This window comes from Dermacentor albipictus, chromosome 1 (assembly GCF_038994185.2).
Source record: "Dermacentor albipictus isolate Rhodes 1998 colony chromosome 1, USDA_Dalb.pri_finalv2, whole genome shotgun sequence".
NCBI lineage: Eukaryota > Metazoa > Arthropoda > Arachnida > Ixodida > Ixodidae > Dermacentor > Dermacentor albipictus.
In genome coordinates this window covers 143,998,153-144,010,367 of record NC_091821.1, presented here as the reverse complement: position 1 = coordinate 144,010,367, position 12,215 = coordinate 143,998,153, and the positions used below count along the sequence as shown (strand labels likewise).

The following is a 12,215-nucleotide window of genomic DNA, read 5'->3' as shown; positions in this document are numbered from 1 at the left end:
CTCTGAAACAGTCGACATATCTGGAGAAGACCTTAGGTGTCGATTAAACGAATTAACCTTGAGTTAAACCTCGACCTCTTCACGACTCACTTAAACAATATGCAAGGAAAATTAGGTTCACCATAGAAGTGGAATGTGAAGGTCAACTGCCATTTTTGGACACCCTTGTGCCACGCGAAGGGCCAAACCTGTTATTCGAGGTGTTTAGGAAGCTAACTCACACAGGGCGCTACCTCAACTACACATTGGTGCACCCTACTTCGCAAAAGAGGTCTGTTGTCTGCTCTCTCCTTCGTTGGGTGAAAAATGTGTGCACAACAGCAGAAGACCACATGGCAGACAATTCACTTGTGCAGTGGGAATTGATGGCTTGGGGATACCCTGAGTACTTCATTGACTCAGTAGGATGCCAACTGGCTCACGCAGTACCCACCCACCCTGGACCCCCCCTAAAAACGGGCTTCAATACCGTACATCCGTGGCATAAGTGAGACCCTTGCTCATGTGGAAGGGCACGGCAGGAAGAACAAATCCTGACAGGCTTGCCAACTGTCATGAATTTCAGTGCTCCAGGAATGGACAGAGACGCAATGAAAATATGTTAAATATTTTTTCCAAGACAACATAACCCAAAACAAATGAACAGCAAAGTAAATGCGCACAAAATAAACCCTGTACACAAAAGAGATATTCACAAAACTAGGTATATAATCAAAACAAATTAGATATTATCTGTATAATGTTTATAGTCTGACTGGCCAAGTGACACAGTCCCCAAGAATTGAATGTTCTGACTGTCAGAGTAGCAGTGAACGTCGGCATGGCGTGGTACAAGATGTCAGTCTGTGTAGTTCCAACACAGCGTAGACATAGACCTTCATTGTGAGTGACGAGGTTGTAGCCCCCTTACGAGACTTGCATTGCACAGGACACAGTCTGGACTAGTCGGGCATTGTGTGGCTGACGTGGTCAGGTGATTGTGGCACTGGACAAGGCCAGTTACAGCAGCGTAGCGTTGGGCCGGGGTTGCAGAGCATAGTCATGGCGATGTAGTCAGGTCTTGGAAGCTGTTGTTGGCCAACTCTTGGATGTCCTCTCGTCTGTCCGTGGTCTCAAGCTACTGCTTCCCATCTCCAAAGCACAGCTAGAGATGCGACTGCTGTGCTTCTCATCCATGTCAGCAATGCGCGCTCCTTGGTTTTCCTCCCCTTTTCCTTCAATTTTTCTGACACTTCACATGCTTCCTCACCTCATGTATCCATTCTCCATTTCACTGACCAATGTCGTCTGCTCCACATTATCGCACATGCTCTGCCGGTGACTCGTGACAGTGTGAAAAGGGAAAGCATGGCAGCAAACATATCCACGTGTCAGTCAGCACTGTGTTTGTCTTTTGTTTTATCTCATCTGTTGGTACTGTTCCTTGCCAAGGTGGTTTGTATTGAACATATGAAAAGAGTGCAGTGCAAACCGGAAAAGAGATAGTACCCCGGGTTGAATGGAAGCATACTCCTTGACTTCAGTTGCCCAAATGGCCAGGAGTGTACACCTTGAGACACTCCAGTTTATGGCATTGTAGGTCTTGAAGGCCGTGGAATTGGCTAACATTGCTAACACTTTTCTGCATGCTTCACTTGATGATTCTCGTAAACCGCAAGTGTTCTCAGCATTATGTTCAAATGCCTTATGCCATTTTAATGTGATATTTAACATGCCTCCCTTCTCTGCTACTAGTGCACTTTTTATTTCGTTGCTTATATGTACCTTTTATGTACTTATTAGTTGTGTAATATCTGCAGTGTCATTGTCTTACAGCGACACTGTTACGAGGTGTTTCACAATGGTTACAGTCTATATTCTTTTTTTATGTGCAATATATGCAGTACCATTGAGGCTTCCAACATCTTATGTGATGCTGTTAAGAAAAGTTACACTGTGGATGCAGCTGCATTAAATGTAAATGCAATGCTGGTTCGGAGCCTTGAACTTGTTTTGAAACATAATTATCAACAATTATAAAATAAAAGTTACCTGCATATACCTTGTTTGAATACGTAGCTTATTTGCACGGTTTCTTAATAATTCATAATTTTTGTTGCTCGCATTTTATTATACTGGCTTTATTTTGTGTTAAGTCAGCAAGGACCTTGTATGGCTGCTGCCATAAAAGCAGATGCCAAGCTGCTGCTAGTCTGCATGCAGGCTATCACTAATACAACTAGCCTTGACCATGCTCGAGCGCAGCAGCACTTGCTGTGTGTAAGCAAGGCTGTGAGCCAGCAATCAGGTCCCTTATTCCTCTAAAGGGTGTGAGAAATCTCTTATAACAATGTTGTCAGATTGGCACAGTAAAACTTCATTTGGGCCTAGTTGGTACATAATTCTGAACTTGACGTTACAGTGCAAACACCTAAGACGAACCACAAGAAGCGCCAGTGTGTATCGTGTCTTTTTGTGGTTTGTCTTAGGTGTTTGCGCTGTAACGTTAAGTTCAGATTGGCGCACTTCTCTGAAAGATTTTTTTTTTTACTTTTTATCCTTCCCAAGATGTTGTGGAATGAAGCTTCCAAAAGTTGTCATCTCAACTAGTCCACATGTTCTTTTATGATGCAGTCTGCAGCACTGCCTGTTTTTTGCCTTTAATCTTCAGAAGTGAGCCCAGGCGGTGGTTCTGAGGCTCTGTAAGCCTTCTTGCACCAGCAGCATTGTCCAGGTGGAATATCAGTAAGGAAGCTTGGATGATGGCCATCAGAAGCCCACTTGTCATTATTCTGCCACATTTGTTGGTTTTCTTCAGACTGCTTTTTTTTTTCAATGTTATTGTGTTAAGAAATTTAAGCGTGGTGTATGTTCGGAGCTAAGGACTTGATCCACCAACTTCAAAGTTCCTAGAGTCAGTCTGTGCAAGGAATTGCGAGGCGGTGCTGCTATTAAGGGCATTCACTTTCACCCGCTCTTAAAATTGGGGTACAATACAATGAACATTTTACCATCCCTTACAACTCTCTCTTAGCCACTATGTTTGCCTTTCGGTAATATGGGGGAAAAAAGCAAAGCTGAACTCTGCTTTATTTAGTCCACTCTGCCAGCTTGTCACAGCAAAAATGGCTCTGTTAGTGCCTACCAGAACTTTCATTGTCCTAATCATTTAATTTTTAAGTGCAATAAGTGTTTTGGCGTCTTCTGAACTTTTTGCTGCTTTAACTCTTGCACATGTCAATATCAATGAGAAATGATGTCCTCTTTACCTTTTGTAGTACCACAGTCTATATTTGTCGGATAATGCACTGTTATAGCTATGTTATTTCTACAATGACTGTATTGCACCTTGTTTGGGCACTTGTGGCTGATTTCCATGTATTTTTTATGTACTTCATAAGGTCTTGGCTTAAACCTGCAGCTGGATGAGTTGCTTTCTATTCTTACTGTTTGGTTTGTGCTGATAACACATGGGCAAGAAATAATCAAAAACCAGTTGAGAGATTGTGCTTGCGTCGTCCATTTCTTCCTTGCCTCTGCTTATGCAATAAATTTATTTTCTACAAAACACTACTTTGCTTACTTTTGTTTGGATCTTCTAGCTTGCAAACCAATATATTGTGTATTTCTCAGTGTGGAAAATCAATATTGAAAATTCTTAAATTGGCATACTAGCCGAGTCATGTGAACAGATACTCCCATATGTTGTTGTAAAACCTCCATGATCAAATTAAAAAAAGTATTCCTATAGCTTCCTGCAAAAGCTCCGTGATGGATGTAAACACGTGCTCCCATAATTCCCTGCATAAGCTCCTTGATGGAGGTAAACATATACTCCCATAGTTCTCTACAAAAGCTCCGCGATGGAGGTAAACACGTGCTCCCATAGTTCCCTGCTAAAGCTCTTCGATGGAGGTAAACATTTACTCCCGTAGTTCTCTACAAAAGCTCCGCGATGGAGGTAAACACGTGCTCCCATAGTTCCCTGCAAAAGCTCTTCGATGGAGGTAAACATTTACTCCCATAGTTCTCTACAAAAGCTCCGCGATGGAGGTAAACACGTGCTCCCATAGTTCCCTGCAAAAGCTCTTCGATGGAGGTAAACATTTACTCCCATAGTTCCCTGCAAAAGCTCCGCGATGGAGGTAAACACGTGCTCCCATAGTTCCCTGCAAAAGCTCTTCGATGGAGGTAAACATTTACTCCCATAGTTCCCTGCAAAAGCTCCGCGATGGAGGTAAACATATATTCCCATAGTTCCCCGCAGAAGCTCCGCGATGGAAGTAAACATATACTCCCATAAGTACCTCCACCACCTCCGCTCAGCAGCGGAGTAAATCTTTTACTCCGCCTACCCGGTGTAAATTTACCTCCCATCAGGGAATGCGCTAGAGGACAAGTCATTTACTCCCATCTCGGATCATTTTTGCTAACAGTGTACGTGCTGACTTGGATTTCGCGGTTCTTGACCCAGACGGCATCTGTGACGATGAGTTTGAGTGTGAAGCTGTTACTCTGAAGCTCAAGGGTGTGTCTACGACGATGGGAGGCATATAGAACAAGCCTATACGTTCTTCAGATACCTCACTACTTGAGTGCATAGTGTCTCGGTGTGGTGCATCACTTGTGTTATGCGGATATTTTAACGCCTCCCATCCGCGATGGTATAGCCGTCCCCAAGACAATCGTGGGGCAGAGATTAGCGAGATCACTATCAAGAATGATCTGCAAATACTGAATGACGGTTCACCTTGTTAAGAACGGCCTGCTGAGGCGCAAGTTTTGCCAGCCAGGTGCGAGAGCGGCGTCGACTTTTCCTGGAAAGCCATCGCCACCCTCTAGCCACACGGCGTCACTAAGTCTACTGTGTGCGGAGAACAATAAGCTGCGTCCTCGACCCTTCGTCGCGGAATTGCCGAGATGAGTTCGACGGACCAGGCTTTGCAACTGAACATGCCACCGCCGACCCGGTCTGCCGTGAGCAAGGGAGTTCCCGAGGGTACGTCTTTGGAGGCCCCTTCCCACGCACCGTTCCTGACGGAAGCCCCGAGTTCTGCAAAGTGCGTCTGCCCTCGGTGGGGTCTGTGAAACCGGTGCGGAAGCCCTCCCACTCAAAGGTGGCTCGTCTACTGATCGAACGTTTCCCTTACCTAGGGATCGAGGGAGGACCAAGTGTTTATAAACTGCTGTTGTGCGGCTGCTCAGGGTACTTTCTCTCGCAGTCATGCTAGACTGATGAACTGCAACGTCCTTACGTAGATACTCTAAATAAACCCATATTCCTCGTCCTCGGCGTGGATAAGTTGGACGACGGCATGGGTCAGCTACCATCTAATTCATGCCCGACTCCAATCTTGACAACTGGTTACGAGCGGAGGGATTGACCTCCCAATTCTTACAACCTACATTTATAGGTAGAGGAAATGAGCATTCCACTATAGACCTTGCGATATCATGTGTGCAGAGATGTGTGCTTAGCCTCGTCATGTGAGCCTAACCTGTGAGGCTCAGATCACCTACCCATGTGGTTAACACCAACATATACTGCGGGCCGCCAGACTGCCGTGTATACAGTGACAGACTGGGACAAGTTCCGTAAGCTGATCTCAGAGGCACCATCTCACGTCAGCCTGTTAAAACTGACGATTGAGTGTTTACGAGAAGCTACAGTACAACGATGACGGAGTATCGGCAAACCAAACCCCGATCTAAAGCTTTGCGGCTTCGCGCATGTCGACGCCACGCTTATAGGCGGGCCCAGCGCTCTAAACGACACACCGACTGGACTATGTATATTCGCATTGATGCAGTCATACGGCGGCATACAAAACAGCTTCGTCGCAAGAGTTGGACAGCCTTATGCAGTTCGCTGCATACTGGAAGTGGTTTTGGAAGTGTATGGCGCATACTGAAGGCTCTCCGCAATCCCGAAATCTGCAAGAATCCTGCGGCTGCATTGTGCGTAGTGACTGGCCAGTCACCAAAAGTTCTAGCGGAGGCATTGGCAGATCTTTTCGTCCCTCCTGTATACAGTGACACCACAAATGGCGACCTTCCTTCTTTGACAAGTCACAGTACCATAACCGCTTCCTACGGTCCAGCCTGCCAGCCTGCAAGATGGACGAGGCAGATTTCACTCTTGAGGAGCTGCGACACGTGCTCAGCCTCTCCAAACGCTGCACTGCTCCAGATGAAGATGGTGTGACGGATCAAGCATTGCGGAACGTTGATAAGAGTTTTATTGACCGTATATTGGACGAGTATAATAAAGTATGGAGAACAAGTGTAATCCCTGCTGAACAGAAATCGTCCATGGTGACACCAATTTTAAAGCCCGGGCGCCCTGCAATGCACCTAAAGTCCTACCGGCCAATATACCCGACTTCAGATATCATCAAGCTAATGGAGCGAATGGTCTTGTTTCGCCTAGATGTCAGGCTAGAAAAGGTGAATTTTTCCCCTAATGTCGTGAGTGGCTTTCGTCGCCGGCGTTCAGCTCTGGACAGCATCTCAGACCTTGTCTCAGCGCTCGAATTTCCTATAGGAAACAAGCATTCCGCCTACATGCTGTTCCTGTAGACATACAGCAAGCTTTCGACTCAGTTCCGCATAAGGCGGTTATTTTCGCTCTTTCAACCGCGGGAATTTTGGGTCGTCTGCCCCACTTTGTGTACAATTTTCTATCGGAGCACCGGATGAAAATGCGTGTCGGAGGAACAACAAGTGAATCCCAAAATGTGAAGTGCGGTGTCCCACAGGCCAGCGTTTTATCGCCGGTTTTGTTTAACACTGTAACCGCCGCGCTTCCAAGTCGTTTGCCTCGGGACAGTGACTTCCCTGTGAGCATAGCTATCTATGTATATGACAATGCTCTGTGGATAAGCGGCCCTTCGCACCTTGGTCCGCGGCTTCGTGCAAGCTTGTAAAGAGCTCTAAACGCGACTTCGGAGAACTTGGGTGAAGTATGTCTGTGCATATCACCTGCTCAGTCGGCTGCAATAGCATATCACCCTAAACAACGCGCTCGTCGAAAAAAATGAGCCGATTGTACCTTGACGAAACGCCTACAAGCTGGGTGCGACAACACCGTTTTTTGGGCTTAGTTGTGGATGATCGCATCTCTTGGCGTCCTGCCTTTAAATTTGTACGACGCAAATCGCACTCCCTCCTTAAGTATGTGGCCGCCTTGACTGCTAGAGGTGCTGGCTGCGACGAAACAACGGCTCTCCAGGTGTACCAGTCATCTGTACTCTCAGGCATGATGTATGCGTTACCAGTCCTGAACGTACCACCTAGTTTGATGGCCCAACTGGAACGAGATCATCGCGTTGCCCTTCGACTAATGCTTGGATTACCTCGTGAGGTGCAATCCGTTGTATTATTCACCGAAGCGCATCATTTACCCTTGAGGCTGCAAGCAGACAAGAGAGCTCTATTGGCGGCGAGGAGTTAGGGAGTCGCCATCTATCGGAAGCGCCTCGCTGGCGTAGTATGAGGGATCACGTGGCGCGCTCCTCATAGGTTTTGCTGTCAGCGCTCACTGAAAACTCCACGCGCGAGCTCTCCCGGACATTTCTGTAAGTACTTTAGAAACGAGAGAAGTTTTTTACTGTGTAAATAATAATCTTGGGCAAACTGAAAGCACACAATCGTTTACAGACGCTTTCTCTTTACCGAATACGTACAGTGAACGCCACTGCGCGCGGTCGCCGCGATGAAGTATCCCGAACCAGCTTCTTGCGTGAAAGGTACGTAAACGCTGAGAGTAAACTATGTGAAATATGTTCTTATAGTGTTTGTATAACTAAATGGAGCGTAATAGAACGAAGCCTCAATGCAGCGATCGCGCAGATTCGCAGCGACCGACTGCGCGTCTGCATGCATGTCCGCGCACTGTTTCGCTTTCCCCGCGCGCGTTTTCGCACCGTGCAATGAACTTTAGACCGCAGAATATGAGCATTTGACAGTATGCAAGCAACCATCGTTGCGTGGGCGCTATCAGAGCTGTTCAAAAATAATTTCATATTGTAGAGACTTCGACGCCAACAGGGACTGTGATGTGCCGTCGCGACGATTCAATATTTTTTTCTTCTAAATTCTTTGAACTTTCAATATTATTTCTCGAGTTGTGTCGCACTGTATGTTTATCGGTGTTCTCAGCGTGCAATTTCCCGCTGCTCCTTTTTTGTAATCCAGTGCATTAATTTGAATAACATAAACATGGCCATATGCCATGCTTTCTTTAAATGTGCTTCTTACCGCTGCCTTTCCACTCCACTGAACTTGCCAGTATCTATAGCATCGACAAGTTCATAGACCAAACCATCATGACATTAGTCGGGCAGCGGACTGGGGCGAGCGTCTCAGTGCGCGTTTTCAGAACATCGCAGACCGGGCGCCGTAGCAGAAATCTTCCTCGCGTCTGTGCTTGCTGCATACCCGAGTTGTAGCCGATGACTGCTTGCCGGTTTTATGTTTCGCGAGCCAAGCTTCACGCAGCTTCTTGTCCTGCGGCTACGTGTGAATAAGGCTGAGACCGTCCTCCGTTACGTGCGTCCGGCCCTGCGGCACCGAGCAGTAGCCTACCATGTTGCGCGCCTTCAAAGGCAGCCACTACCTATTGTAGTGCTTGCAAGCGTTGTAAAGGAGACACTCGAAGGGGGAAAAATTCGCCACTAAATGAGGACCGCAGCGTACGAGGGAATTTAAACTCGTTTTCAGCTCGCTTCGGCGCTCCCGAAGCAGCCGACGCGGCCGCTATGTCCACGTGATCCCTCCTAGGACGTCACGCCGACGGTGGCGCCAGCTTTTCCAGTGGTGGAGCTCGAGGCCAATATCATATTGAGCGTCTGCACCGCGCATCAAATGGTCAATGGCTCCTTGATTGTCTCATTCACCACCCGTTGTCTCGCATGGGAAAAATGGCGGCATTATGTATGAATATCACTGCCATTTTTGAACATGCTGCTTCAGTTAAGGCTCCGAAATCAAAAGATATCACGAAACACGTATTCCCCATTTACCTCACAATCCCTGACATACACAAAACGTCTGATATGCCTGTTTCGGCAATATTCCAATTGGCTCATTTTCACATGTTCGAAAGATTTCCAGATTATGTTCAAGTACTCACAGATGCATCTGTACATAGCGACGGTAAAGGCGCCTCTGCAGCTTTTTTCTGCCGTTCGACTCAAGCACGACGTATCTTTCAAGTACCTCATCCAACTGCGGAGCTAGCAGCGATTAATGTTGCATTGAAATACACGCAAGAGGAGTTAATCACATCGAAGATTGCCATCTTTACGGACTCTCGCGCTGTCCTCAGCAGGTTACCACGCAGTCAGATTGATTGCCCAGTTGTGCGCCGCACTACTAACTCTGCAAACAAAATTTTATCACTTGGGGTATGTCTCGTTGCTCAATGAATACTTTCACACGTAGGAATCGCCGGAAATGAAGAGGCTAATCGACTGTATCTTCAACTTGCGCTCATACAACCGTGTCCGCCCTGAAATTTCGTGCAAGCTTGGTGACGCTCGTCTGCTGATTCGTCGCCACCTACTGAAGCAGCATCCAGGCCAGCGCGTTGCAAATGGGACGTTCCCGCCCCGTGTTCGCGGTCGAGGCTTGCCTCGTCACGCTAGAGCGCAACTACTGAAGATGAGGGTTGGCTGCGTGAACATGCGCGAATGTTTATACAGACAAGGACGTGTGGCCAGTCCGTCGTGTACGTCTAGCGGCTGCTTCGAGTACTTCAGCACCTGATATTGGAGTGTCCCGTTTTCAGTGCGCAGCGTACGTCGCTAGTGAGAGATTATCATCTCCTTAGCCTGCGGTGTACGACACTCAACGAATGTTAGTACCCAAGTGATTGTGCGTCTCGACACGTTCAGGCTCATCATGCTCTCCTTACTTTACTAGAATTAACTGACTTAGGCTGACTTTTGTAGCGTTGATACTATCTCTTCTATACGACATTCTGTAGTCGCGTGACCTTCAGTGACCGGTGTGTGATCTGTACTGTGCGTTCTACCTTAATCTTTTAGATTTGTCCTGTTGCTCTTTCTTTCCTCTTTCCTCCCCTCCTTCCTATCTTCCATGTCTGTGTTGCTGTCACCTCCCTTCTAAAGAATAGTCGGCGTTGTGCCCCTTCCGGTGGCAGTTGCCAGCCTGCTCCTCGCATTCCCTTTCCTGTTAAATGTATATATCTTTTCAAAACAAACAATAATAATAATTGTTTTTACTACTCGACCCCAAATCTAATATCCGAAATAACATTCTTGCGAGGTATCAGTGTTCATTGGCTACATTGATTTAAACTTTGCCTCGAGCGACCTAAACCGATTAAAAAGATGAAGATTTTAAGAAATTACAAGGCTGACTTTCCTTCAGTTATTAAGGAACTCGCAGTGTTTCTCGATGAATACTTGCGTGAATTTGACTGCCGCAATGTTCAGTCAAACTGGTGTATCGTTGTTAATAAAGTTATTGAATTAACAGATAAGCACATCCCTGTTTACACGATTAACTCTAATCTAAAGAAACCATGGTATATTCGTCAGCTAAAACGCTTGTATAACAAAGAAAAGCGCCTGTGTGAATACGCTAAACTAAGCCATAGCAACGCTCGTTGGTCAGCCTACAAACAGAGCACTTATGAATACGCGCAGGCCCTATAAGATCCCAAAGATAACTTCCTAGGCAGCAGATTAGCTTCCATGCTTAAAGCTAACCCTAAATAATTTTAGCGCGTGGTTAATTGTAAAGACGCTAATATAATAACGTTCAAAGACTTCAGTGGTGACGATATACCAGCCAACCAGTGTCCCAAAATACTGAATGAAGTTTCCGCAAAACATTTTTCGTTGCCCAGCCATTCCACTCCGCTCCACGTACTATGATATGACCATGATGAAATGTTTCCTCTCAATATCTGTTATGACTATGTCGCAAGCATCATTAGGTCGCCAAAACCATTCTCTGCAACGTGTAGCGATCAGATTAATGTGAAATTGCTTCAAAGCACAGTCCGCTTCACGTCAATCATCTTAACTAAAATTTTCTGGCAATTGCGGAACAATGGTGTGATTCCATCCGAGTGGAAAGTCGGGAAGGTAAATCCAATTCATAAATCAGGCCATAAGCATTCGCCTCTAAATTACAGACCAATTTCGCTCACTAGTATACCTTGTAAGACACTAGAGCACATATTGGCTTCTCACCTAGCTACTTTCTTTTTTTTTTTTGAGTCACATTCAATTTTTTGTACCATCGCAGCATGGATTTCGCAACTCATACTCGCGTGAAACTCAATTAACACTTTTTTTGCACACACTAAACACTATTCTTGACAATCGGTCCTTGACTGACTGCATCTTTCTTTACTGTTCTAAAGCCTTTGACAAAATGTGTCACAAACTGCCCATTTATAAATTACGACTACTTAAGCTTGATGGCTGCATTTTAACCTGGATTGAAAGTTTTCTTGCTAACTGCTCTCAGTTTGTCTCAGCTAACGGCCCGAATTCCGAAGAATGCGCAGTTAATTCTGGTGTACAGCAGGGCTCAGTCCTCGGTCCCCATCTTTTCCTTATCTAATTAACGATTTACCATTTGCGTTTCCTCATCCGCTCACTTGTTTGCGACGATTGCGTAATTTCCCGAGAAATAACAGGTCCAAACGACGCCGCTCTTCTTCAATCTGACATTTACGCCGTGTTTGACTGGTGTAATACATAGCTTAGGGAAGTAAACATTCAAAAATGCAAATTCATGCCAGTGTCTGGAAAGAATACTAGTTTACCCATTTATCACTTAAATAACGCACAACTCGGCAGCGTACCTCCATATATGCATATCGGAGTTCACATTAGTAGTACTCTAACATGGTATACTCATACCTCTTATGTTGGCTTCAACGCTAATCGCATGCTCGGATACATTTGTCGTAACTTTGCACATTCACCTTGGTCTCTCAAACTAATGCTATATAAAACACTAATCCGCCATAAGTTAGAATATGCCGCATCGGTTTGGGATCCGCGTCATAATAATTTAGTACATTCGCTGGAAACATTGCAAAATAACTCGGTCCATTGTATTCTCTCTAATTATAATCGAATCGCGAGCATCACGTTAATGAAAGCTAACCTTAATCTACCTGCGCTTGCTTCTAGACGTGCGATGCTGCGTTTTGCTTTTTGTCGTCTTTCCTTCTTTTCGTTTTTCCTTTT

The 12,215-nt window shown here is 45.8% G+C and overlaps 1 protein-coding gene across 2 annotated transcripts in view; it reads right to left on the bottom strand.

The window, feature by feature from the left end:
* The window catches only part of LOC135900072 (TOX high mobility group box family member 4-like), a 761,125-nt gene that overhangs the window by 564,343 nt on the left and 184,567 nt on the right, over positions 1–12,215 (bottom strand). The gene's annotated exons all lie outside the window — the stretch shown is intronic.